The sequence below is a fragment of the Saimiri boliviensis genome, chromosome 1 (assembly GCF_048565385.1).
Source record: "Saimiri boliviensis isolate mSaiBol1 chromosome 1, mSaiBol1.pri, whole genome shotgun sequence".
NCBI classification, from domain to species: Eukaryota; Metazoa; Chordata; class Mammalia; order Primates; family Cebidae; genus Saimiri; species Saimiri boliviensis.
Genome location: NC_133449.1, coordinates 194,628,695 through 194,654,195, shown reverse-complemented (window position 1 = coordinate 194,654,195; position 25,501 = coordinate 194,628,695). Strand labels below are relative to the sequence as shown.

At 45.2% G+C, this 25,501-nt stretch overlaps 1 long non-coding RNA gene and 1 pseudogene across 1 annotated transcript in view; both read right to left on the bottom strand.

Annotated features, from left to right (window-relative positions):
• Positions 1-381: 381 nt before the first annotated feature.
• Positions 382-25,501, bottom strand: part of LOC141582884 (uncharacterized) — a 154,282-nt gene continuing 129,162 nt past the window's right edge. The window contains exon 6 of the long non-coding RNA XR_012515795.1: positions 382-556. This is a non-coding gene — a long non-coding RNA (uncharacterized LOC141582884). The remainder of the gene's footprint in view (positions 557-25,501) is intronic.
• Positions 14,630-15,298, bottom strand: LOC120365304 (tumor protein D54 pseudogene; annotated as a pseudogene).

Below are 25,501 nucleotides of genomic sequence, written 5' to 3'. Positions count from 1 at the left end.
GAATACAAACCTGACCTTAAAGATTTTTTTACAGTGCTAAAATTTTATTTTCCTCTTTAGAGACATTGACTCAGTTTGATCTTTACAGAAGATGTATGAAACATAATAATCATTTAGATTAAAGAGGCTTGTGATTAAAACAAATGGATAAAATGTTTTATTATTGGGCATTTTGGTATTTATGCCAACTAAATATTAGTCTTAAATGTGTCTCCAAAGATCCTGACAAGATGATGACAGGCCATCCCTTGTGAAAATTCAGCCCATCAGACAGTGTGAGAACATGAGCTCAGAGTTTCATCTGGTAATTGCCCACCGTAGTTCATTTTAGAATATGATACATATAGGTGGCAAAAACAAAACAAAACAAAACCCGATAACTAATGACTCGTTCTTTTGTTGTCTTTAGCTTTACCCGCACAACAGAATTTTTGAAATTCTGTGACTTGTATGGTACAGAATCTGATCCCATTTAGAAAGGCACAGAAAGATTACATAACATATGTTAATCACTATCAGAATATCAATATTATTAGACAACTGCACACTGACCTTTCTGAAGAGATAAAAGAAAATTTGGTATGTTGGCAATCCCCAGATGGCAATCATTTGTTATCTGCCCAATGTATAAATTTCTTGGCATATAGCTGATTAAGCAAGGGGAAGAAAAATATCCACCAGTAATTTGACATACATTATATCAGTAATGAGTGTGGATACTTTGTATTTTGTGTATTTGCATAATTCTAGTGGAGAATAGGGTAAACTTTTATTTTTGAGGTTATAATATTTGTGATGAAAATGAACCTCAGTCATTTTCATATTCCTCATTCACTGGTTACATGTGATGAAATAGTTAATCTTCAAGGTGGGTGAATTTATTGAGCTTTTTTGTCAAGCTAAACCATAAGTTTATGACAAAGACACAGTTTCTGAATTATGATCTATACATATGTATCTATGTATATGTACATGTATATATGTATATAGGTATATATATTTGGTTTGAAAATTCACTTCAGAAATTGGACATGGGGAAAAAAAAGAAGTAGGACAAGATAATGTGTTAAAGGTGAAAATGATACAATGCTAGGGTGCAGAGAATAATCTCACATGAGCTTTCTTCATACTTGGGAATAAAACATAACAACACGTTGTTCTTATATAACTCTGGTCGAGCCAATGGTATGTCATCTGTATATGGTACTACATAAAACTGTGTTTTCCCTAAACTCACACATGATACTTTCTACTGACTTATAAAAAGAAAATGTGTTCCTATGAACTAAATGCAAGAATAAACACTGTGGTAGGTAGACAAGCTCAAGGGGCAGATGTCAAACAATGAAGCTCTTTTTGAGGAACTGTGGTCACGGGTCCTGCCACAGTACATGGCTAGAGCTACAAACAGTTGAGAAAACTGAGAATCTTAGGGGAAGGTGGTATGCAGAGTAAAGCCTGGGTATGGGAGGTAAACCAAAGGATATATGTGAGGGGCAACCGTAAAGTGATAGGCGAGATTTAACTCTTGTGCCAAAAGTAAGCGTGGTCCTCTCTGCCCTCAGTGTTGTATACTAAGAAACCAATGGGCCAGGGCACAAAAGATTCTCTTGACCTCATTCTTTGTTATTACTCATAGCACATTCTTTTGAATATTCTGGGTGTGAAAATTTTTTAGATTTAGGGAGACAGATGATTTTAAGGAATTGTCAAATGCCATTGGATGGTGAGTAATTTAGCTTTTTTTTTTTTAATAGTATTGCTATTTTTTTTTTGTTTGTTTTTAGAGAAAGAAGGGGAAAGAGAAAGGAGCTTATTATAAAATAATGAGGCATTGTCTTGCATATCTCTGGTAAATTTATTGTAAAATATTATATAGCTTATGTATATGTATGTTCCTATGTATAAAGCGTGTCTATTCAAAAATTTGTAATTACATAACATTACCAAGTTGTTTTTAAAACAGGAAATGTAGCTAATCTCTATCTGGACTACAGGTCTTTTGTGATTGGTTCATATGGAATATGTTCATAGTGCCCATGTCACGTCTGGGGATGGATAAAAATAGGAAACCAAAATACATGGACAAAGCATAAATCTTGGTGTCAATATGTATAACAAATGAAAGCTTTAATTGCATTGAAAAATAAATATAGTTTAGATGTAAGGAGCTGCCACAAACTCAGCACGCACTATGTGTGATCTGTCAGAGGACAGAGCTGCCACAGAAGCTGCCGCTTGGCCTGTTTCTGCGTGGTTTAATGGTTGACAGGAAAAAGCACCCGGAAGAGACATGGTGTGTAGAATGCCTTCCAATTCCAAGGGTCACAACCCTGTGATCTGTTGGCCAGCAGTTGGCTAGGGCTGGTGTTGCTGAACATCAGATTACAGCCCAAACTTACAGAGTAGCGGCAAGGACAAGGGGAAAAATGCATTTTCAGCCATAATGACCTACTTTTAGTAGATATTTTGGAACTCATGCAAAAGGATATCTTCAAGGGGCCTCTGCCTCCTTGCAATAGGGAGATAGTGATGTCAGCCACACCTGGAGTCTGGTCCTGGTCTTGCTTGTTCCTGTCTGACTTTGGCCTTGAAAGTCTGTCTTTGGAGACAATTTTTCCTTCGAAGGGTGGTAAGTGGTAGGTTCTTGGGAACTGAATTAGGTTTCCCCTCCTGAGAGTGGGTCTCTATAGACAGGCACATACATCCTGGTGAAATTATCTGTTGCTATCTCTGTCTCTGGTGGAGGTGCTTCTAGTGATTGTAACTGTGTCTTACTTATCTCAGTATCCCTGCCCAGCATGGGGTCTTACGTAACATACATGAGCAGTCAGTCAGTGTTAGGACGGGCTGGGTTTTAGGCTGGAAGACAGTGGAAGCATACAAGCAGAGGCAGTGTCTTGAATTTACACGTGGCCTGCAGCAGTTTTCAAATGAAAGGAGCCCCTGCTTAGGATGGCCTTTTGAATTGGGCCCCTTGTACAGTTTATAGTGGGCCTGAGGGTGATAGCCAGACTGTTGGGGAGTGCTCTTTAAGTACAGAAGAAGACTTGGTAAAAACATAAAAGTGTGGAGGAAAAGGAGTGAGACAGCCCAAGTCCAAAAAATGATTCTTATGGTTTGGGCAGAATCTGAAATGAGAGAGTCCTTTGAGATTAACTAAATGTCTCTTCATAAAGAATGCAAATTCAGCTGGTCTCAGTGGCTCATGCCTGTAAACACAGCACTTTGGGAGACCGAGGCGGGCAGATCACCTGGGGTCAGGAGTTGAAGGCCAGCCTGGCTGACATGGTGAAACCCTGTCTCTACTAAAAATGCAAAAATTAGCCAGATGTGGGGTGGGGGCACCTTAATCCCAGCTACTCTGGAGGTTGATGCAGGAGAATCGCTTGAACCCAGGAGACGGAGGTTGCAATGAGCTGAGACTGCACTACTGCACCCCAGCCTATGCTACAGAGCAAGACTCTGTCTCAAAAAAACAAAACAAAAAGAATGGAAGTTCAACTAAGAATTAAGTCCCAGGGACTGTGCTAGAAGCTGTCTCGTGAGCTGCTTCATTTTACTGTCCCAGTACCCCTGAGAGGTCCATTTTCCCTGTCCCCTTTCACAGCTGTGAAAACTGCAGCCATGGAGATGAAGTCCTTTGTCCGGGGGCTCTGTCTAGCCACAGAGCCAGGTTATGAACCAGTACGTGCCCCTCATCATTAAGGACACTCTGTTGTTGCGGGTGGCCAGGAGCAGGCCCTTCCCTATGGCAGCTCTTCCCCAGGGTAGCTCTGGGAGTTGATGGTCTTTGCATGGGCATGGGCACTGGCACTGCCTGCTGATCTGTGCTTTGAAAATGGGATGACAACCAGTAGCCAGAAAACAAAGGCACAGAATGAAGCAAAGGAAGGAAATGGGCTAGGAGAAGCTTCACCCCTGTCTACCCAGGAGTTTTGCTCATTATGGCCAAGCTGAGGTGGGAGTGGGAGGTGCTGGATTCGGCAACCAGATGGGTTCTGAGGGGCTTGCAGTGGGCCAGCCCCACTGTTCATTCGTTGGATGACCTTAGGTGGGTTATTTCACTGCCCTTGCTTCTGATATCCATAGAAAGGGGATGCTGTGGGGTCAGAGAGGTTATATAATTCACCCACATGGCTGGTAGCTGGAATCCAGTGCATGAAAGTTCACTTTAGTGGCTCATGCCTGTAATCCCAGCACTTTGGGAGGCTGAGGCGGGAGGATCAGCTGAGGTCAGGAGTTCGAGACCAGCCTGGCTAATATGGTGAAACCCCATTTCTACTAAAAATACAAAAACATTATCCAGGTGTGATGGTGCATGCTACTGGAGAAGCCGAGACAGGAGAATGGCTTGAACCCAGGAGGCAGAGGTTTCAGTGAGCCAAGACTGCACCATTGCACTCCAGCTTAGGCAACAAGAACAAAACTCTGTCCAAAAATGAAAAAGAAACCACGAAAGTTCACTTTATTGGCCTTTCTGTGGCCAAGCACCTGCTGGGTTCCAGGCTCTGGGGATACATGAGGTGAACGAGACTCATGGTTGCTTCCTGTGCAGTGTGGTGACTTCTCGGACCTCCCATTCCTCCTTATCCTTCCTGTTTGAGCCCGAGAAAGTCCTGTGCTTTTAAGAACTTGTGTGGTTAGATTGGGCTCACCTGAGTTTCCAGGCCAATCTCTCCATCTTAAACCCCTTGCTAATCCTATCTGCAAAGACCCTTTTGCTACATCCAGAGGTTCTGGGGATTAGGTCATGGACATTGTTGTGTGAGGAGGGACAGTCTGCCTACCTAGTCAGCCCTTTAGACCCCAAAGATGTGTGTTCATCCCAAATGCAAAATACATTCACCCAGCCCCAAGGCCTCATCCCATTATAACATCAACTCAAGATTCCAAAATCTGCTCTAAATCTTGTCACCTAAATCACCTCAATTAGGCATGGGGGAGACTCTGGGGATGACCTATCCTGAGCAGTTCCTCTCCCTCTGTGAACCTGGAACTCACTAAACCAGTTACCTGGTCCTAAGGTGTAGTGAGCGGCCACCCAGAGGGGTACAATCCAGTTGTCCCTGATCCAAGGGACCCGAGATGTGATATGGACAAGGAAAATAAGGAAGAAGCAAAGAGGCTGTATACCCAGAAACACCAGACCACTAAGCCTCCTTTCCTCCTGGTCACACAGGACAGGAAAGGAGTTTCTCCAAAGGGTCTGTCAGCACCTAATTCCACGTCCTGTGAGCTTGGGAGAAGGCCGAGCTAGACACTTTCCTTCCTCAGACACTGCTCATTTAAAAAGTGAGTCAGGCCACGCACGGTGGCTCACACCTGTCATCCCAGCACTTCGGGTGGCCGAGACGGGCAATCTCCTGAAGCCAGGAGTTCGTGATCAGCCTGCCCAACATGGCAAAACCCTGTCTCTACTAAAAATACAAAAATTAGCCAGGCGTGGTGGTACACGCCTGTGGTCCCAGCTACTCATGAGGCTGAAGCAGGAGAACCGCTTGAACCCAGGAGGTGGAGCTTGCAGTGAGCCGAGATTGGGACCCTGCACTCCAGCTTCAGCCAAAGAGTGAGACTGTCTCAAAAAAGAAAAAAAAGAGAGTCAGAGTCAGGGTCTGCCCTGGGTCCTCCATCAGACAGCTGTGCATTACTTGCAGGTGAAAATTTTCCCAGAGCACAGCTAAGCGTGGTTGTCCTGTATGTAGACTCCTGCACGTAGTTAATTATCAGCTCCACCTGGGCTGCTTTTAACCCGGACCCTACCTATATCTTTAATTAGGATCCACGTGCTGGTGGCTCAAGAAGTCTAAGCTTTTAGAAAGCTCTCCGGTGTGTCTCATCATCAACCAGGTTCGGCAGGCACGGAACTACAGCTTTCTGGCCCAGAGACGCCTGAGGCACAGGAGGGGTCAAAGCTTCCTGTGACGCTGGTTCTGAACTGGTGAAGGTTCCCTTGATTGGGAACCCCGGAACCCAGAGGACCAGGACCAAGGGGTTCCCACATGCCTCAGGCTTCTGAGGAGGAGAAGAAAGGAAGGCTGGAGAAAGCCTGTGTGGAGGAATAGAGCTGCTCTACCTCTTGGACGTCCAGGGCCATCCTTGATACTGGGCCATTGCAAGGTAGTGATATCAAGTTCCCATCTTAAAAAAAACCCTGTGACTGGGTGCGGTGGCTCACACCTGTAATCTCAGCACTTTGGGAGGCCAAAGCAGGCAAATCACCTGAGGTCAGGTGTTCAAGATCAGCCTGGCCAACATGGTGAAAACGTGTCTCTACTAAAAATACAAAAATTAGCCATATGTGATGGTATGCACCTATAATCCCAGCTACTCTTAGGCTAAGGCAGAAGAGTCGCTTGAACCTGGGAGGGGGAGTTTGCAGTGAGCTGAAATCACTCCACTGCACTCCAACTTGGGTGACAGAGTGATTCCATATTAAAAAAAGAAAAAACAAAAAACAAAACTGTGAGCCTTTTTACAGAAAACAACAGTACAGTGGTACCTGAGTGACTGGTGTGTGGGTACTTGCGTTTCCTTGATGTTCTAGAGTAGAGCTGCACTGTCTAATGTGATTGTCAGCAGCCTCATGGCACTATGGAGTACTTGGAACGAGCTGCTGTGACAGGCAGAGTTGCCAAACTCAGTAAATAAAAGTTCAGGATGCCTCCTCCATCAGTGTGGGCTGTGCACAGTGACTTTCTTCCAGAACAGAATGGGGGATAAAAGAGTAACTTTACAGCGGCAAAACCTGACAGACTGCCCCAGCCAGCCAAGGTTAACATCAAGCGATACATCACATTAATAGCACACCTGGGTAAGACACCTGAGGTCCTGGGGGCCAGGACTTAGAAGCTTCAAATTCCACAGCCCCTCCTCTTACTGCCCTTACGTGGCTCCTGCCACAGACAGTGGAGTAGTGACAGTGCCCTAAGGGGCCTTTGGGAGCCTGATGGGACCACAGTAGGTCTCTTGGAAGCCTGGAGAGGCATGTGAGGACTTGGCGTTTTCCATAGGTATGACTGCCGGGGTTGGTGCTTAAGACCTCTGGTCAGAGCTGGAAATGCTGCTTAATGAATTGCCACAAACTCAGTTGCTTAAAAAAATCAAGCATTTTGGCTGGGCGCAGTGGCTCATGCCTGTAATTTCAACACTTTGGGAGAAGGCAGGCAGATCACCTGAGGTTGGGAGTTCAAGAGCAGCCTGACCAACATGGAGAAATTCTGCCTCTACTAAAAATAAAAAATAATAAAAAAAAAAAAATTAGCCAGGTGTGGTGGGGCATGCCTGTAATCCCAGCTACTTAAGATGCTGAGGAAGGAGAATTGCTTGAATCTAGGAGACGGAGGTTGCAGTGAGCTGAGATCGCACCACTGCCCTTCAGCCTGGGTGACAAAGCAAGACTTTATCGCAAAAAAAAGAACAGCTTTGTTAAGTTCCTCCTGTCTGTTGATACACTGGCTGTAATATTTATTCCTGCTATTATGAGTCACCTTCTCCCAGGGCTGCCCTGCCCATTGCGAGACCTCTTCTGTCTTCCTAGGTGTGAGACTGTGTTTTCCCTGCCTTTACCACATTCTCCGCCTCTCTGGCTGGTGTCACGGTCCTTGAAGGAGAGTGAGCACGTTGGCTCTGGGATCTTGGTCTCCCCAGTTTGGCAGCAGGCCCTGACTTGGCATGAGAAATAAATGTCAGTGGGAATTTTTTTTTTTTTTTTTTTGAGATGGAGTCTCACTCGTTGCCAGTCTGGAGTGCAGTGGCATGATCCCAGCTCACTACAACCTCTGCTTCCTGGGTTCAAGCGATTCTCCTGCCTCAGCTTCCCAAGTAGCTGGGACTACAGTCACGTGCCACCACGCCCAGCTAATTTTTGTATTTTTTAGTAGAGATGGGGTTTTACCATGTTGGCCAGGTTGGTATTGATCTCTTGACTTTGTGATCTGCCCTCCTCGGCCTCCCAAAGTGCTAGGATTACAGGCATGAGCCACTGCACCCAACCAGGAAAAATCTTTTTAAAGGTGCATGTATATAGTAAAATGCACATCCCAACACAAACGTCATTGCACCTGTTGATGTGTGTCTTCAGCCTGAGGTAGGGAAGTTTGGTAGGTGGAAGTTACTTGCCATCTCCTTTCTCATAGCATGGTATGGAAGAGGAAATTTTGGCTTTAGCATTTTGCTGTGAGCATCCTGTTTATTCCATGGTCATGGGCCTTTAGTACCAATTGAAAACCTTGTGAAATTATGCAGAAAGGATGAGGAATCTTGGGTAATGGGAAAGCAACCGGCCAGTTTTGCAAAAACTCCAACATGGGTGGTTTATAACTAATTGGAAAAACATGTCTTGTCTCAGTTGACTTAATACTTTTTGCAGTGCTGGGGGCCTTAAGTGTTCCCAGAAGGTTTAAGGAGCATAATCGGCTCCCAAGGTGGTCAGCACAGTGACAAAAAAGGACAAAGGGCCTCTGAGGGGCCTTCAGTCATGACCAGCTCTGTCTAGGGGAGCAAAGACCCTGTCTGTCCTCAGCCTTCCTGGCTATGGCAGGGCCATGGGGTTGGGACAGCAGAGCATGGGCCCTTGTTCTGGCTGGAAACTTAGCCTTTGAAACAAGATTTCAGAGGCAGAGTTTGAGACTCAAACAGGAAAAGGAGATGGCCCGTGTTGATGCTCTCAGAGCCAAGGGGTCCCGAACTGTTTGATTATAAGTGCAGCGTTGAGTCCTTACATAGTTTTACGAAGTTATTTTCAGAGACACAGCAGTCAGTGTACCCACTTTCTCTTCCTCATTGGAGTTCTCTGGAAAAGGATATTCCCAGGGACAGATGATCTGACAGGGCCACAGCCCGACCTCTGTCCTTAAGAGGGAAACTCTGTCAGCAGAGGGAACCTCAGCCCCAGCTGATCACACAGGCTACACTAGGCCAGGATCTGCAGACACTAACAGCCTGCCCTAAGGCTCCCAAGTCAGAGAGGCTGGATCGGTCCCAGTCCTGGCTTTGCTAGCCAGTCTTAGCTCCTGGCTTCGTCTCTCATGGGGGGATGTGGGGGCTGATGTGATGTTGTTAGTGAGATGGAGCAAATGATGGCATGCTCCTACCCACACCAGGGTGGCTTTAGGATGAAATTCAACACAGGAAGCACCCTCTCCCCACCCCCCATGGACTAAGAGGTGATTCTACTAGAGATATGGGTTTGTGGTTTCCCCTTACTGTTTCCACTTCATTCCTGAAACCCTCAAGAGGCTTCGTGGGAAAGGAAGGGTCTTTCACATGCCTGGGTGCAGCTGGGAACGGCTGTCCCCAGTTAGCCAGGCTGGTTGTCTGGGTTGTGGCTTTGAACCGCCAGAGCCACTGAGGCACAGGTGACCTGCTGCCAAGTGTTGCCAAACATCCTGCAAATGCCACCATTGCTCATGCCTGGGAGACATTCCAGCATTGACCAAAAGGGTTGCTGGATCTTGTCTTGCTCAGAACAGGCTGCTCTAGAGTGATCTATAGTCATACTCTAAGGACAGATGTGGGTCCTGTGCCTCCCAGGGACCCCAAACACAGAATGCCCATGACAGGATCCCAGCCCATGGGCATGGCCCCTCTTGTTAGCATTAATTATGTACTTATGTGAAGTATACCCGCTGTTGAAGAGGGGGACAGCCAGTGATTAAAAGAGTTGAGGGAAGGTCGCCAGGCGGTTTCAGGTTCCATTAAGAAATGGCTCTGAGAGGGTTACTTTAGAGCAAGTGAAAGGTCTCCCTGTTGGAGGGCTCTGTGCCTAGCCAGCCCCTTACTTTAAACTCCGGCCTACTCCAGCCACCCAAGAACCTTCATTATGTGGCTCTGAAGTAGGAACAGCTACGTAATTTGCAGGGATCAGCATAAAATAAAAATAATTTTCAAAAATTAAGATTCAAGTGGGCTGGGCACAGTGGCTCCCGCCTGTAATCCCAGTACTTTGGGAGCCCAAGGCAGGTGGATCACGAAGTCATGAGCTCAAGCCCAGCCTGGCCAACATGGTGAAATCCTGTCTCTACTAAAAATAAAAAAATTAGCTGGTCGTGGTGGTGGGGTCCTGTAATCCCAGTTTCTCGGGAGGCTGAGACAGGAGAATCGCTTGAACCCGGGAGGTGGAGGTTGCAGTGAGCCGAGATCTCACCATTGCACTCCAGCCTGGGCGACAGTGTGAGACTATGTCTCAAAACAAAGATGAAAAAAAAAAAAGATTCAAGCAGCAGGGCATTCAAGCAAGCGTTAGGGACCCTTCTGAGCATGGGGCCCTGGCTGTGTAGTTTGCACACTGGCCCAGGTCTGGAGAGAGTGCAAGGCAGGCAGCTGGCCTGCACCACGTGGGTGAACTGAGTCACCCTGTCCTTTGCGGGGGTTGATGGGGATCTTTTCTAGGCTGTTGGCCTGGGCAGGGCTGATGACATGAGGGGAGTTTGCCTTGGTCTGGGCTGAATATGATACGCTGGGACAAGTTGAAGCGAGGGGAATTGGAGCGGGGTGCTCCAGGGAGCATCGTCTCTGTACAACAAGAGCTCCCTGACCTGGGACACATGACTTAATCATCTGTCACAAAGTTCAGAGTAAAACCCAGAAGGCCAGGCAATGATGCATTGAAACTGCCACTACCGAAGTTAGCATTTTCCAGTATCATTAAAAAATGTTTTATAGATACAAGGTCTCGCTGTGTTGGCCAGGATGGTCTCGAACTCTTGATCTCAAATGATCCTCCTGCTTCGGCCTGCCAAAGTGTTGGGATTATGCTCATGAGGCACTGCACCTGGCTTCCAACACTGTTTTAAAGTTTTTGATATATCTGTGATTTTGGATTATACCTGTTTTGTACTTCCATTAGAGAAAATTGACCTGGCCAGGTGAGGTGGCTCATGCCTGTAATTCCAGCACTTACGTATGCCATTTGGGTTCTTTTTTTTTTTTTTTGAGACAGTCTTGCTCTATCACCCAGGCTGGAGTGCAGTGGTGTGATCTTCGCTCACTGAAACCTCCGCATCCCAGATTCAAGTGATTCTCCTGCCTTGGCCTCCCAAGTAGCTGGGATTACATGTGTACGCCACTGTGGCTGGCTGATTTGTGTGTGTGTGTGTGTGTGTGTGTGTGTGTGTGTGTGTGTGTGTGTATTTTTAGTAGTGAGCCAGCATACCTGGCCTATTTCTCTCTTGTTTTTTGTTCCTCCTTTCTTGCCTTCTTTTGGATAAATGCAGTCATTCTTCATGGATCCTTTCATCTCTAGTGGCTTTTTGGCTGTATCTTTTTGCTCTGTTTTTCGCTATATATGCTTTCTTTAGCAATTGTTCTAGGGATTACAACACACACCCTAACTTTTCACAGTTCACCTGCAGAGCTTATGACCACCACTTGGGCAATAAGGCAGTGAAAATGAATGAAGCACAGACATGGGCCACATGTGGGTGAGCCTCTTACTTTATGCCAAGTTCAAACAGCCAGTCGCCAAGGGCCACATATTGTATGATCCCATTTATATGAAATGTCCAGAATGGGAAAATCCAGAGAGATAGGGAGCAGATTACTGGTTATCTAGTGCTGGGGTGGAAGGAAGAATTGGGAGGGGTGATGACTAAGGATAACCAGGTTCCTTGTTGGGGAAATGAAAATGTTCTAAAATTGATTGTGGTGATGGTTACACTGTTCTGTGAGTATACAAAAAGCCACTGATGTTGACACTTTATTTTTATTTATTTGTTTGGAGTCAGTCTCACTCAGTTGCCCAAGCTGGAGTGCAGTGGCATGATCTTGACTCACTGCAACCTATACCTCCTGGGTTCAAGTGATTCTTCTGCCTCAGCCACCCAAGTAGCTAGGATTACAGGCATGCACCACCACACCTAACTAATTTTTTTTGCTTGTTTGTTGAGACAGAGTCTCACTTTGTCACCCAGGCTGGAGTGTAGTGGTGTGATCTCAGCTCACTGCAGCCTCCGCCTTCCAGCTTCAAGAGATTCTCCTGTCTCAGCCTCCCATGTAGCTGGGATTACAGGTGCCCGCCACCACATTGGTCTATTTTTTTTTTTTTATATTTTTAGAAGAGATATGGTTTCACCATGTTGGCCAAGCTTGGTCTGTAACTCCTGACTTCAGATGATCTACCCACCCTGACCCCCCAAAATGCTGGGATTACAGGCCTCGGCTGCTGCATCTGGCTCCATAAGGTACATTTACATTTACCTTTTAAGAAATTGCCAAACTATCTTTTGGAATGGCCATGCCATCTTATGTTCCTCCAGCACGTGTGGAGGCTCCACTTCCACACACCCCCACTTGATACTGATAGTGACATCATTTTTTTGTTTTCTGAGCTGGAGTCTCGCTCTGTCACCCAGACTGCAGTGGAGTAGGGCAAGCTCAGCTCACTGCAACCTCTGCCTGCCGGGTTCAAGCAATTCTCCAGCCTCGGCCTCTCGAGTAGCTGGGACTACGGATGCATGCCACCATGCCCAGCTAATTTTTTTTTGTATTTTTAGTAGAGACAGGGTTTTGTCATGCTGCTCAGGCTGGTCTCAAACTCCTGACCTCATGATCCACCTACCTCGGCCTTCCAAAGTGCTGGGATTACAGATGTGAGCCACCACATCTGGCCATGACATCTTTTTAAGGTTGAATGTTTCTCGATAATATGTGCAGCAGGGCTTTCTTTGCATTCAAATGGTTTCATTGAAAAATTTCTTCATACGGATTATGTGTGCATATTTTAGCACATTTTATTTCTGAGGGTTTTGTTTTTTTGGGGTGTGCTGTTGCAAGAGGGATATTTTCTTCTCTTTTCTAACTGCTTGTCTGTACATAGGAAGACTCTCTGAGGCCAGGTTTGGTGGCTCAGGCCTGTAATCCTAGCACTTTGGGAGACTGAGGCAGAAGGATTGCTTGAGCCTAGGAGTTTGAGACCAGCCTGGGCAGCAAAGTAAGATCCTGTCTCTTGTTTTGTTTTGTTTTGTTTTGTTTGAGACAGGGTCTTGCTCTGTCACCCAGGCTGGAGTGCAGTAGTCCAGTCCTGTCTCACTGCAACCTCCACCTCCTAGGTTCAAGCAATTCTTATACCTCAGCCTCCCAAGTGCCTGGTATGACAGGTGTGTGTCACCACACCTGGCTAATTTTTGTATTATTAGTAGAGTCAGGGTTTTGCCATATTGGCCAGGCTGGTATTGAACTTCTGGCCTCAAGCAATCTGCCTGCCTTGGTCTCCCAAAGTGCTGGAATTACAGGCATGGGCTGTGCCTGGCCTCATCTCTATAGTTTAAAAATTAAGAAAAAGGAAGGCTGTTTAGTATGTTGCTTTTGTATCTAACTTCTTAGCAAAATCTGTCTGCCTCATTTTTCAGAGTAAATATAATTATTTCACTTCCTGCCTTTTTCTTTAATGTCTTACTTTCCTCCTTGCCTAGTTTCATCAGCTAGGGCCTCCAAGATAATAGTGGTAACAGAGGGCATTCTTTTGTTTGGAAAGTTGATGGAAGTTTCTATTGCTTCCATCCCTTACAAATGATGCTGGGCTTTGGCTTGATGGGTGTGTGTCTGGATGTAAGTTCCTTTATTGTGTGTAATTTAAGGAGGTATCCCTCTTTCTAATTTGATGTGGTTCTTTTATAAATTTTGTAGTAAATTTAGTCAAATGCCTTTTCAACATCTATGATGATTATGATTTTTAACATATTAATATAAATGACATGAAAATATGTTCCAAGTTTGAGCCATCCTTTTCACATTGTTCAAGTCTCAATTCATTTAGTTAACTTTTATTTTTTTCTGCTTTGCCTAATTTTAATTTTTGGAAAGTCCACTGCATTTAAAAAATAGTGAATTTGCTTCCTTTAAAGCTAGATTAGTGGAACAATTAGGCAGCTGCTGCTGATCAGTTTCCTCTCTGGCGGGTCTCAGAAAATGGACAGTTTTCTTGTTCAGCATTTTGAGGTTAAAAAAATTGTGGAACAGGTAGGACTTGCTGGGTGATTGCATTTCTTCTATGAGTCAGGAAAGGAGGAGGAGGAAGAGGTCAGAAAATGCTACTGATTTTATGCTTCGTATTCTTTAATCCTTTAACATTCTGAATGTGCTAACAAGATTCCCAAAAGGAGTCTGGGCTTTGGCTTAATACTCTCAGATCCTCTGCCCTGTCCACTTCCTGCACCCCTAGGAAGGACAGCACAGTGATCTGCGTCATCTACAGACTTGAGTGTAAAACATCTGTGTACAGGACTGTGTTCTCTCATTCATGGGAACGCAGCAGCCGCATCTCCCTGTGGATGGGCAGAACTGTCCTCCAAGCCAGCTCTCTTCATCTGCCTGGCTGGCTGCTCCACCGCGCAGAGCTGTGGCTGCAATGCTGAGGGTGTGTTGTGTGTACTCTGTGGTGGGCAAAGCAACCTTGGGCTTAAAAGTTACGGGATCCAACAGGGGCTTGTCACCATTTCCCGCTGAGGAAGGGAGGTTGTCACTACCGTTCTGTGGCCCACAATCTTAGACTTTAATTTTAGAGACCAGGTTTCACCATATTGGTCAGGCTGGTCTCAAACTCCTGACCTCAGGGGGTCCACACGTCTCGGCCTTCCAAAGTGCTGGGATTACAGGCATGATCTACCACGCCTGGCCCATAATCTTAGACCAGGCATCCCCAAACTACGGCCCGCGGGCCTCATGCGGCCCCCTGAGGCCATTTATCCGGCCCCCCGCCGCACTTCAAGAAGGGGCACCTCTTTCATTGGTGGTCAGTGAGAGGAGCACAGTATGTGGCAGCCCTCCAACGGTCTGAGGGACAGTGAACTGGCCCCCTGTGTAAAAAGTTTGGGGACGCCTGCCTTAGACTTTATGGTCCCAATTCGGTCCTCAAACGACTTGAAGTTTGCAGAGTTCCTCATTGTTTCCAAGCTTCCTGCTGATGGCAGAGCCCACTTTGGACAGGGCAGCTGAAGTCTTCTGTCCTGCCTGTGAAAGAGTTTCCTGAGTCGTCTTGTAGGTGTTAGAGACGTGCATATCATGGCAGCTCCTGGACAGGTTCTGTTTCCAGCCCCCCAGGGCAGAGAGACCCAGCCTCCCCTGAGCTCTCTGCAGTGCCTCTCCTTGGCTGCCAGGACCTGGCATAGAGTGACAATTTCCTCTTCCACCTTGATCAGCTCATCCCTGAGCTCCTCAGCCTCTGTTAGAGCCTCAACAGCAGGAGTCCGGGCAGCCACACCTGTGTTGACAGGGACATTGGTCATGGAGTCAGACAGCAGACCTTTGTTAGGAGAATTCAAGTTGATATATTGGCCAGCAGAGTCCATGTTCAGGCGGTGTCTGGGCCATTGTCATGGGCACTAAGGAAGCTGAGTGTGTGGCATTGGGACTGGCTCGCCGTGTACACACTCACCAGTGGAACTACTTCAGCCCCGCAACATTATGTAATCGATGACCTAGGTAACGTTTTTTAAGCCTCAGTGGGGTTTATTTGCCAATATTGTATTTTGGATTTTCATACATTGATTTTTATGTAAACATCTTGTTTTGTTTTAGAGATAGGGCCTTGCTCTGATGCCCATGCTGGAGTGCAGTGATGTGATCACACTTTATTGTAATTTTAAACTGGGCTCAAGTGATCTCCCCACCTCAGCCTCCTGGGTAGCTGACACTATAGGCACATGCCACCACATCCGGCTAATTTTTAAATTTTTTGTAGAGACAGAGCCTTGCTATGTTGCCTAGGCTGCAGTTCAGTGTGCATTGTAGATGTGAATAGTTATTGGTCTTTCTGCTGGAATCATTTCATCTCTTATCTGTTTGTCTTTAAATTCTGGGCCTGCACACTCACTCCACCCGCACCCTCCAACTGCAAAATGTTGATGTTGGCCAACCTGCCTTGAGAAGGGAGAACTGTTTTTCCCTCTTTGTATCTCTGCTGGTGTTCAGTTCACTGCTGTGTTTTTGGTAAATATTTGACCCGTAGAGTGTGGGAGGCAGGAAGGGAAGGTTTCTGCATTTCGTCTGTGGCCCTGACATCATGGATCCATTAAGCATATTGGGAAACCAGCAGGTCAGGTGGCTGCACACTCTAGTTGCCTCTGACTCTGAATTGCTCAGGCCCCCTGCATGCCAGTGATTTGCTTTGCTTTGGGAGTTGTCTCTTCACTCATATTCCTAGGCTGAGTTCCCCAAAACAAACCTAGCACAGTACCTGTAACAGTTGTGGGTGTATTTCTGATCCTGCATCACCTGATTTACAGGGTATTTTGAACAAGAGCTACCTATTATGGCTTGGGATATGGCTAAAGTTTATTTGACTTTCTTTCATAAAGTAACTGGTAGAATATGTGGCATAAGGCTATTATTGCAAAAGCAGAAGTGGTGGGGGGTGATTGAGCTTGGGCAGCCTTGGGAGGCAGACAGGCCCGAATCACCACCATCCTGGCCATTTGTAGGTTATATTTCCTTGGGGGAATCCCCTCAGCTCTCTGAGCCTGTTTCTTCTCTCATTAAGATCATCCATTCCTCATTGGACTATTGTAAGGCTTAATATCAAACGTCTTTCAAGGCACTTGGAGCAGTGCCTGAGCTCCAGGGTCTTTAGGATGTAACCATAGCAAACACTCAAATCCCAGCTACTCTCCCTTCTCTTCCTTCCAGTGTGGGAATGTGGAGGACCAACTTCCTCATTCCCATTTACCCTGGAGTTCTTTCTTCTAAACTTCATCTAGCACCTGCTGTGCACCAGGGATTCATGGGTGGGGAGGCCAGGGATGGCTGAGTGGGGCATCTGGCTTTCAGCTTGCCTCAGTCCCTGTGACTGACACCTGGCCCTTAGCTCTGGAATCTGGATGCTACAATCTCCTACCAAAGGCTCAGTCCAAACACGGCTTGAGGGCAACCCCTATCCGTGAGAAGATTCTGTAGCTGCCCACATCTCCCCAGCTTTTGAGGGGATGATCAGCCACAGCAATCCAGAGACACGTTCTTGGATTCAGCCAGTTTTATTTTTCAGTTGAAAAACTCAAAGGAAAAGGTTATGTTCCAAAAGAAAGTAAAAAACTTTGAATGCTGTAGCCTGGGGGCTTGCGTTCACAGGTGCCCCCACCAAAACAGAGGCCCTCCAAAGCATTCTGTCCCACTGTCTACCCAAAAGAGAGCAGCTCTCTACCTGGGCTTCTGAAGGGCTATCAGTTCCCCTCAAAGAACCTCCCACTAAAGCACTCAAAGCGGGGACCATTTTAGCTATGTATTTTGAAAAAGTTGTGTGCTCTACAAATAAAAAGCTACTTTTGTTCCTTTTGGTCCCCAGGGGAAATGGGAGTCCTTTTCAGACAGCATGGGAGACACAGGGGTCCTTTGCAGTCCTCTTGTCTGCTTCTGAGGGTAAAATGAGAGTGTGAATCACTTTGGGAGGTGGCCAGGAACACAGCTAGGCTTGCTGCAGAGCAGAGCTTCTTCCAGTCATCATGAGCCATGTCTGAAAGAATTAATCACATTTCATATGCAAGCATGCTCTCTGTTTGACTGTGCTGTTGTTTTTAATGAGAGCATCATTGACAATGCTTTAACCTGATAGGCATGCCTAATTTTGTTCCATGTAATAACATGTGGGCTTGAGGAGGAGACAGCATTGGGGGAGAAGGAGGGAGAATGGACGTGTGATTAGGGAAAGGTGTCTCTTCCTTTGGAGCATGGATGGGTTCAAAGCCCACCTCATACTACTAAGTATTTGGCTGGACACTACCAGTTGTGTGTGAAGACTGTGTTTATGTGTTTGTGTGTGTCTGTGTTTCTGTCTCCAGGCCTGAGCAGCAAATCCTTCTTTCAGTGGTAGCATGTTACTCAGAACCTTGGATGAACTCCAGCCCTGTTAAAAACACAATACATGTATGTTTTAAGAAATTTATCTTGGTGATTAGTGAGAGGGTGGTGATTGAAACCAGCTCATTTTCCATTTCCCACTGAGGCCAGCTCACCTTTGCTGAAGAGGGTTCTTGACTCCTACTTTGTAGCAGGAACTTCTATGTTAATCAAGTATTTTTAAGAGTTTCAGATGGAAAGGCAAGATCTCTCAGGATAGATCCAACGGGAGGAAGGCAGCAAAGCACACTGCCATGTGTGTACCTATGCAACAATCTTGCATGTTCTTCACACGTACCCCGAAACCTAAAATGCAATTAAAAGGAAAAAATTTGAACCAGGCAAATTCTCATTAGAGACAAGGGCCCAAAGACTGAGCCGATGGAATCTAATGTCTTTTAATGTTGACTTCAATCCAGTAACGCTCTTGTTAAGCCATTGAAGTGTAAAATTGGGCCTGGGGAGCCAGTGCGCCCTCTGGAATTAGAGGTCCAAAGATTTGAATTTGATTTCCAGCCCTCTGCCAGTCAGTCAGCCACTCACTTTCAAGTGACAAGCCTTAAGCGAGTGACTTTCTGTCTCTGTTTCTTGATATCTGTACGGGATTTATGTGGGCCTTTAGGCCCACTGGGAAACGATCCCTTTTCCAGCTCAGTGCCTGGTTTGTTGACTATACTTGTCAAACTGGACTTTAATACACTTATGGTTTTGGATTAACTCTATTACCTCTGCTAGAAGTTAACACAGAAAATTGACAGTTGATTGACAAGATGAGAATCAGTTCTAAAGAATTCACATATAACTTAATTCTTTATTACTAAAAGAATGCTCAACTCAAGGGCACACAGATCACTCATTTTGACTTCATTAGCTATGGCACTTAGAGACAACTTTTTGAAAATACACAGCTAAAAGTGTCCATGCTTTCAGTGCTAGACAAGTTTTTCAGAATACACAGCTAAAACGGTTTCTGCTTTAAGTACTAAAGGAGGTCTCCTGCCTCAGGAGACCCCTGGATCAGGCAGGGAAAGCCAGAACCAGGCAGCTGATAACCCGGCTTCGTGTGCCCCTCTGTGCAGTCAGCGTTCTGAAGCGGTGACTTCCCACATGGCTGTTGAATAAGTGAATAAATACCTTGGGCATGAACAGGAGCCAGGTAGAGCTATCTCTGTAGGGCTGGGACTCACTGGCTGCAGTGTATCCTGGTTTACAGTGGAGGTGTGGAGGAAGGGGGAGAATTACTTAGACCAGTGGGAGAGTTTCATGTCCTCAGAAGTATTTTGAGCTCAACAGCAAGCAGCTCTTCTTTTCTGCATTTGCAGCACGTGAGGTTCTGAGTTTCCCCAGCATTCCATGCTGTTTACTCTGTCCCAGCCAAGAATCTTGCCATTGTCAAGGAGCTGGAATTAGATTGGAAGGTGAAGGAGTTTGAAGTCTTTGGCAGCCTACTGCTGGCTTAGATGAAATCTCAAACTGTAAAGATGAGAGAAGAGAAGTGAGACCAAGCTATGGGCCCCAGAGGAGAGGGGCCCCTGCTGTTTGCTGAAATAGATTATGCTGGGATCTCTATTACAGCTCCTGGCCCTCATTGTTAAAAGGACAACTCTCCATCCACTCCCACCCATCTCCCTCTCCCCTTTCTGTAAGAGCAGCAGGCACAGGTTGATGAGTTCCTACACCTGCCAGGCCTTTGCAGGCAGTGGTGTTAGGCCCAGCCTGCTGAGTTCCTAGGAAATTGAACAAGCATCTATGGAGTGCTCACTCCATGTCATTCTCTGCCACCAGCACCCTGGAGACAGAGAAGACCAAGACACAGTTCCCAACCAAGGAGAGGGTGGAACCATAGCACACGATGCTTTGAGAGCTCAGGATTCATCCAACCCAAAGTGCAGGCTAAAGGAACTCTCGCTGTGTGTGTGGGATCTTCCGTACAGCATGCAGTGCAGGCTGCTCTACTGTTTCCCCGTCAAGTGTGGTGGGCAAGGGCACACACTGGACACTCAGAGCTACCAGGGGAAGGAATCGCTCTTCTGTCCCTGATCTGCTAAGAGAACTGTTTAAAAGATGGGCTTTATTTAATTTTTTTTGAGATAGAGTCTCCCTCTGTCACCTAGGCTGGAGTACAGTGGCTCACTGCAACCTCTGCTTCCCATGATCGAGAAATTCTCCTGCCTCAGCCTCCTGAGAAACTGAGATTACAGATGCCTGCCACCACACCCAGCTAATTTTTTTTATTTTTAGTAGAGACGAGGTGTGGTCAGGCTGGTCTCCAACTCTTGACCTCAAGTGAGCTCCCGCCTTTGCCTCCCAAAGTGCTAGTTACAGGCATTAGCCACCACACCCTGCTGTTTATTTTTTTTATATGGAGTCTTGCTCTGTTGCCCAGGCTGGAGTGCAGTGAAGTGATATTGGCTCACTGCAACCTCTGCTTCCTGGGTTCAGGTGATTCCCCTGCCTCCTGAGTAGCTGGGATTACAGGCATGAGCCACCACTCCTGGCCAGGAAGTACCCTTCTATCCCTCATCTGCTAAGAAAACTGTCTAAAAGATGGGCTTAGGTGGTCTTTTCTGCCATTTCTTTCTACTACATTCTGGGTCTTTTTCAGTATGTAATTTTCAGTAATTAGTAAATTAGCTGATTGGCTAAATTAATTACTAAACTACAAATTTAGTGATTAGTAACTTTAATAATTTCTAGTTCCCTGCTGAAATCTAATAATCTGTGTCTAATAAGCCTACTGTCTGAGTTCTGTGGGTCTGTGTCTATTATTGTCTGTCTATGCTAGTTTTTACACTTAGAAAACACCCTTAGGGAAATAAAATTCTATAACTATGGTCTTCATAATCATATAATTATGCCTAGCACGGAGGTGCTCAGTAAATATACATTTCCAATGTAAATTTTAAATATGGTAAATCACATATAAAATTTACTACAACCATTTTAAAGTACACAATTCAGTGGAAGTACATTCATATTTTTGTGCAGCCAAACACTGAAACTCACTAAATCCTGCCAAACTGAAACTCTTTCTCCATTAAATAAGCCATTACCACTCTCTCCCAGCTCCTGGCAGCCACCACTCTACTTTCTGTCTCTATGAATCTGATTACTCTAGGTTCTAAACATAAGGAATCATAAAATATTTCTGTCTTTCTGACTGGCTTATTTCACTTTGCATAACATCCTCAAGGTTCATCCATGTGTTAGCATGTGTCCAAATTCCCTTCCTTTTTAAGGCTGAATAATGTTTGACTGTATGGAGAGACCACATTTGTTTATCTGTCAGTGGACACTTGAGTTGCTGCTGTTTTTTGGCTGCTGTGAATAACACTGTACCGAGACCAGCTCAGCCATGGAGACCCCAACCCAGGTGGTACTGAAAGAATTAAGAAACAGATACGTAGGCAGGCGTGGTGGCTCACACCAGCACTTAGGGAGGCCAAGGCATGGGAGGATCATGAGGTCAGGAGATTGAGACCATCCTGGCCAATGTGGTGAAACTCCATCTCTACTAAAAGTACAAAGATTAGCTGGGTGTGGTGGTGCACACCTGTAATCCCAGCTACTCAGGAGGCTGAGGCAGGAGAAGCGCTTGAACCAGGGAGTCAGAGGTTGCAGTGAGCCGGGATTGCGCCACTGCACTCCAGCCTGGTGACAGAGCAAGACTCTGTCTTAAAAAGAAAAAAAAGGAAAGAAAAGAAACAGACACAGAAATAGAAAGCAAAAGGTGGGTTCAGAGTGGAGCAGCAGAGCTCTCACAGCATTTCCAGCTTAGAGTCCAGATAAGACTCTGACCTACATATTTATTCTTGACTTCCCAGTGACAAGTTTTACAAGCAGATGCTCTGTGTTCTTTCACTGGTTAAAGGCAAACTAACCAGGCAGCAAGTGCATGTTTACTATAGGTTAAAGACAAACTTTCTAGTTTGTCTTTAACATGCTCTTTATGAGGGAACAACAACAACAAAAAAGGGTCACATATCCTGTGTTCAAAGAACTAATTCATCTGGCATGAGACATACTTATATTGGTTACTGTTTTATAATGCTTTGAGTAGTTTTCTGCTGTGGGGGCTGATTAGTTTTTCCTTGCCACTGCTCTCAATAGGATTTCTCAGCAAATAATAGGATTTCTCACACATGTCAGAATTTGCTCTCAACAATGCTGCTATGAACATCAGTGTATAAATCTGTGAGGCTCTTTCAATTTTAGGGGGGTACATACCCAGAAGTGGGAATGCTGGATTATATAATTCTTTGATTTGAGACAGCATCTCGCTCTGTCCCCCAGGCTGGAATGCAATGGTGCAATCTTGGCTCACTGCAACCTCTGCCTCCTGGGTTGAAGCAATTCTTCTCTCTCAGCCTCCCGAGTAGCTGGGAGTACAGACCTGCACCACCACCCCTGGCTAATTTTTGTAGTTTTAGTAGAGATGGGGTTCACCATGTTGGCCATGCCGGCCTCAAACTCCTGGCCTCAAGTGATTAGCTTGCCCTGGTCTCACAAAATGCTGGGATTACAAGTGTGAGCCACAGTGCCTAGTCTATTTTTAACTTTTTGATGACTTGCCATACTGTTTTCCATAGCTGCAGCTCCATTTTAAACTCCCAGTAAGAGTACACAGGGGTTCCAACCACTCAGCATCCTCACTAACACTTGTTATTTTCTGTATTGATTACAGCCACCCTAATGACTCTGAGGTGGCCACTCCATGTAGGTTTTCTTCTTTTTCCTTTTCTTTGAGATGGAGTCTTGCTCTGTCATCCAGGTTAGAGTGTAGTGGTGCAGTCCTGGCTCATTGCAACCTCTGCCTCCTGGGTTCAAGCAATTCTCCTGTCTCAGCCTTTAGTATCTGGGACTACAGGCATGTGCCACTATCCCTGGCTTATTTTTCTATTTTTAGTAGAGACGTGGTGTCACCATGTTGGCCAGGCTGGTCTTGAACTCCTGACCTCAAGTGATCCACCCACCTCAGCCTTTCAGAGTGCTGGGATTACAGGCATGAGCCACCATGCCCAGCCTCTTCACATGGTTTTGGTTTGAGTTTATTCCTAATAATTAGTGATGGTGGGCATCTTTTTATGTGCTTATCGGCCATTTGCATCTCTTATTTGGAGGACCGTCTATTCACATCCTTTGCACATTTTTGAACTGAGTTGGGTTTTTGATGTTGCATTGTGAGAGTGCTTTATATATTCTACATGGGAAATCTTTCACATATAATTTGCACATATGTTCTATCATTCTGTAGTTGCCTTTTCACTCTGTTAGTAGTATCCTTTGATGCAATCCAATTTGTCTACTTTTCCTTTTGTTATTTGTGCCTTTTGTATCATATACAAGAAATCGTTGCCAAAGAAAGCTTTCCTTCTGTGTTTTAAGAGTTGTCAGCTGGGCATGGTGGCTCATAGCTGTAATCCCAGCACTTTGGGAGGCGGGAGCAGGTGAATCAGGAGATCAGGAGTTCAAGACCAGCCTGACCAAGACGGTAAAACCCCATCTTTATGAAAAATACAAAAATTAGCTGGGTGTGGTGGTGAGCCCTTGTAATCCCAGCTATTTGGCAGGCTGAGGCAGAGAATTGCTTGAACCTGGGAGCCAGAGGTTGCAGTGAGCCAAGATCACAGCACTGCACTCCAGCCTGGGAGACAGAGTGAGACTCCATCTCAAAAAAACAAGAGTTGTATAGTTTTAGATCTTACAGTTAGGTCTTTGATTCATTAGAGTTTTTTTTTTTTTTTTCTTTTTAAACATGATATAAAGTAAGGGTTTCACTTCATTCTTTGGCCTGTGAGTATCTAGTTTTCCCATACCATTTGTTGAAAGACCGTCCCTTCCCTGATTGGTCTTGGCATCCTTATAGAACTCATTTGACTGTAGGTATAAGGGTTTCCTTCTGTACCCTATATTCCATTCCACTGGTCTCTATGTATGTCTTTACTGCCATACCAAACTTTTGACCACTGTCACTTTTGATAATACATTTTGAAATTGGGAAGTAAAAGACTTCCAACTTTGTTATTCTTTTTCACAATTTCTTTGGCCATTTGGGATCCCTTGAAATTGCATATAAACTTTATGCAATTTATAAGGATGGATTTTTCTATAATTGAAGAAAAAAAGTCACTGAGATTTTGAGAGCAATTATACTAAACTTGTAGACCACTTTGAGTCGTATTGACATCTTAACAAAACTAAGCCTTATAACTTATACATATGAGATGGCTTTACATTTGTCACACAATTTAGAGTCTCTGAAACTCTAAATCCTGCCAAAGTCTTTGTTTCCTAGTTAAGTTTATTCCTTTTATTCTTTTTGATGCTATTGTAAACTGACTTTATTTTTTTTTTTTTATTAAACATCTCACTATGTTGCCCAGGCTGGAGTACAGTGGCTATTCACAGGCATAATCATAAAAACTGACAGCATTGACCTCCCAGGCTCAAGCGATCCTCCTGCCTCAGCCTCCCAAGTAGCTGAGACTACAGGCTTCCACGACCAAGCCCAGCAGGAACTGTTTTCTTAATTTCCTTCTTGGATTGTTGACTGTTAGTGTGTAGAAATGCAACTGACTTTTGTATGTTGATTTCATAATCCTGAAACTTGGACAAATTATTAGTTCTAACAGTTTTTTTCATGCAGTCTTCAGGATTTTCAGCAAAGATGATCATGTCATTTGTTAACAGAGAAAATTTTACATCTTCCCTTCCAATTTGGATGCCTTTTTTTTTTCCTTTCCTTCTTAAGAACTCTAGCTAGGATCTGCAGTGTTATGAAAGCGGGCATCACTGTTTTCTTCCTCATCTTGGAAAGAGTTGTCTTCATTGAGAATGATGTTAGCTGGGAGTTGTTCATATTACCTTTATTACATTGAGGTTGTTTCTATTTCTAGTCAGTATGTTTTTAATCCCAAAGTGCTGGGATTACAGGTGTGAGCCACCACCCCCAGCCAGCTTTCTTTAATGCAGGCATCCCCAAACTACGGCCCTCGGGCCACGTGCAGTCCCCTGAGGCCATTTATCCGGCCCCCCGCCACACTTCAGGAAGGGGCACCTCTTTCATTGGTGGTCAGTGAGAGGAGCACAGTATGTGGCAGCCCTCCAATGGTCTGAGGGACAGTGAACTGGCCCCCTGTGTAAAAAGTTTGGGGACGCCTGCTTTAATGTAAGCGTGTACAGCTATAAATTTCACTCATAGCACTGCTTTTGCTGCATCTCATAAGATTTGATACATTGTTTTGTCTCAAAATACTTTCTAATTTTCCTTATTTTTCTTTGATCCATTAGTTTTGTAGTATGTTGTTTAGTTCCCATAGATTTGTGGATATTCTGGTTTTCTTTCTGTTATTATTATTTCAGTCATTTGAAATGTATTAGATCTTGCTTTGAGACCTAATATATGATTTTTCCCAGAGAACATTCCGCATGTACTTTGAAGAATGTATATTCTGCTGTTGGGTGAAGTCATCTGTGTATGTCTGGTAGGTCCAATTCATCTATAGCATTGTTCAAGCCCCGTTTCCTCTTTGATCTTCTATCTGGGTATTGTATCCATTATTGAAAGTGAGTTCTTGAGCTAGGTGCAGTGGCTCATGCCTGTAATCCCAGCACTTTGGGAGGCTGAAGGGGTGGATCACTTGAGGTCAAGAGTTTGAGACCAGCCTGGCCAATG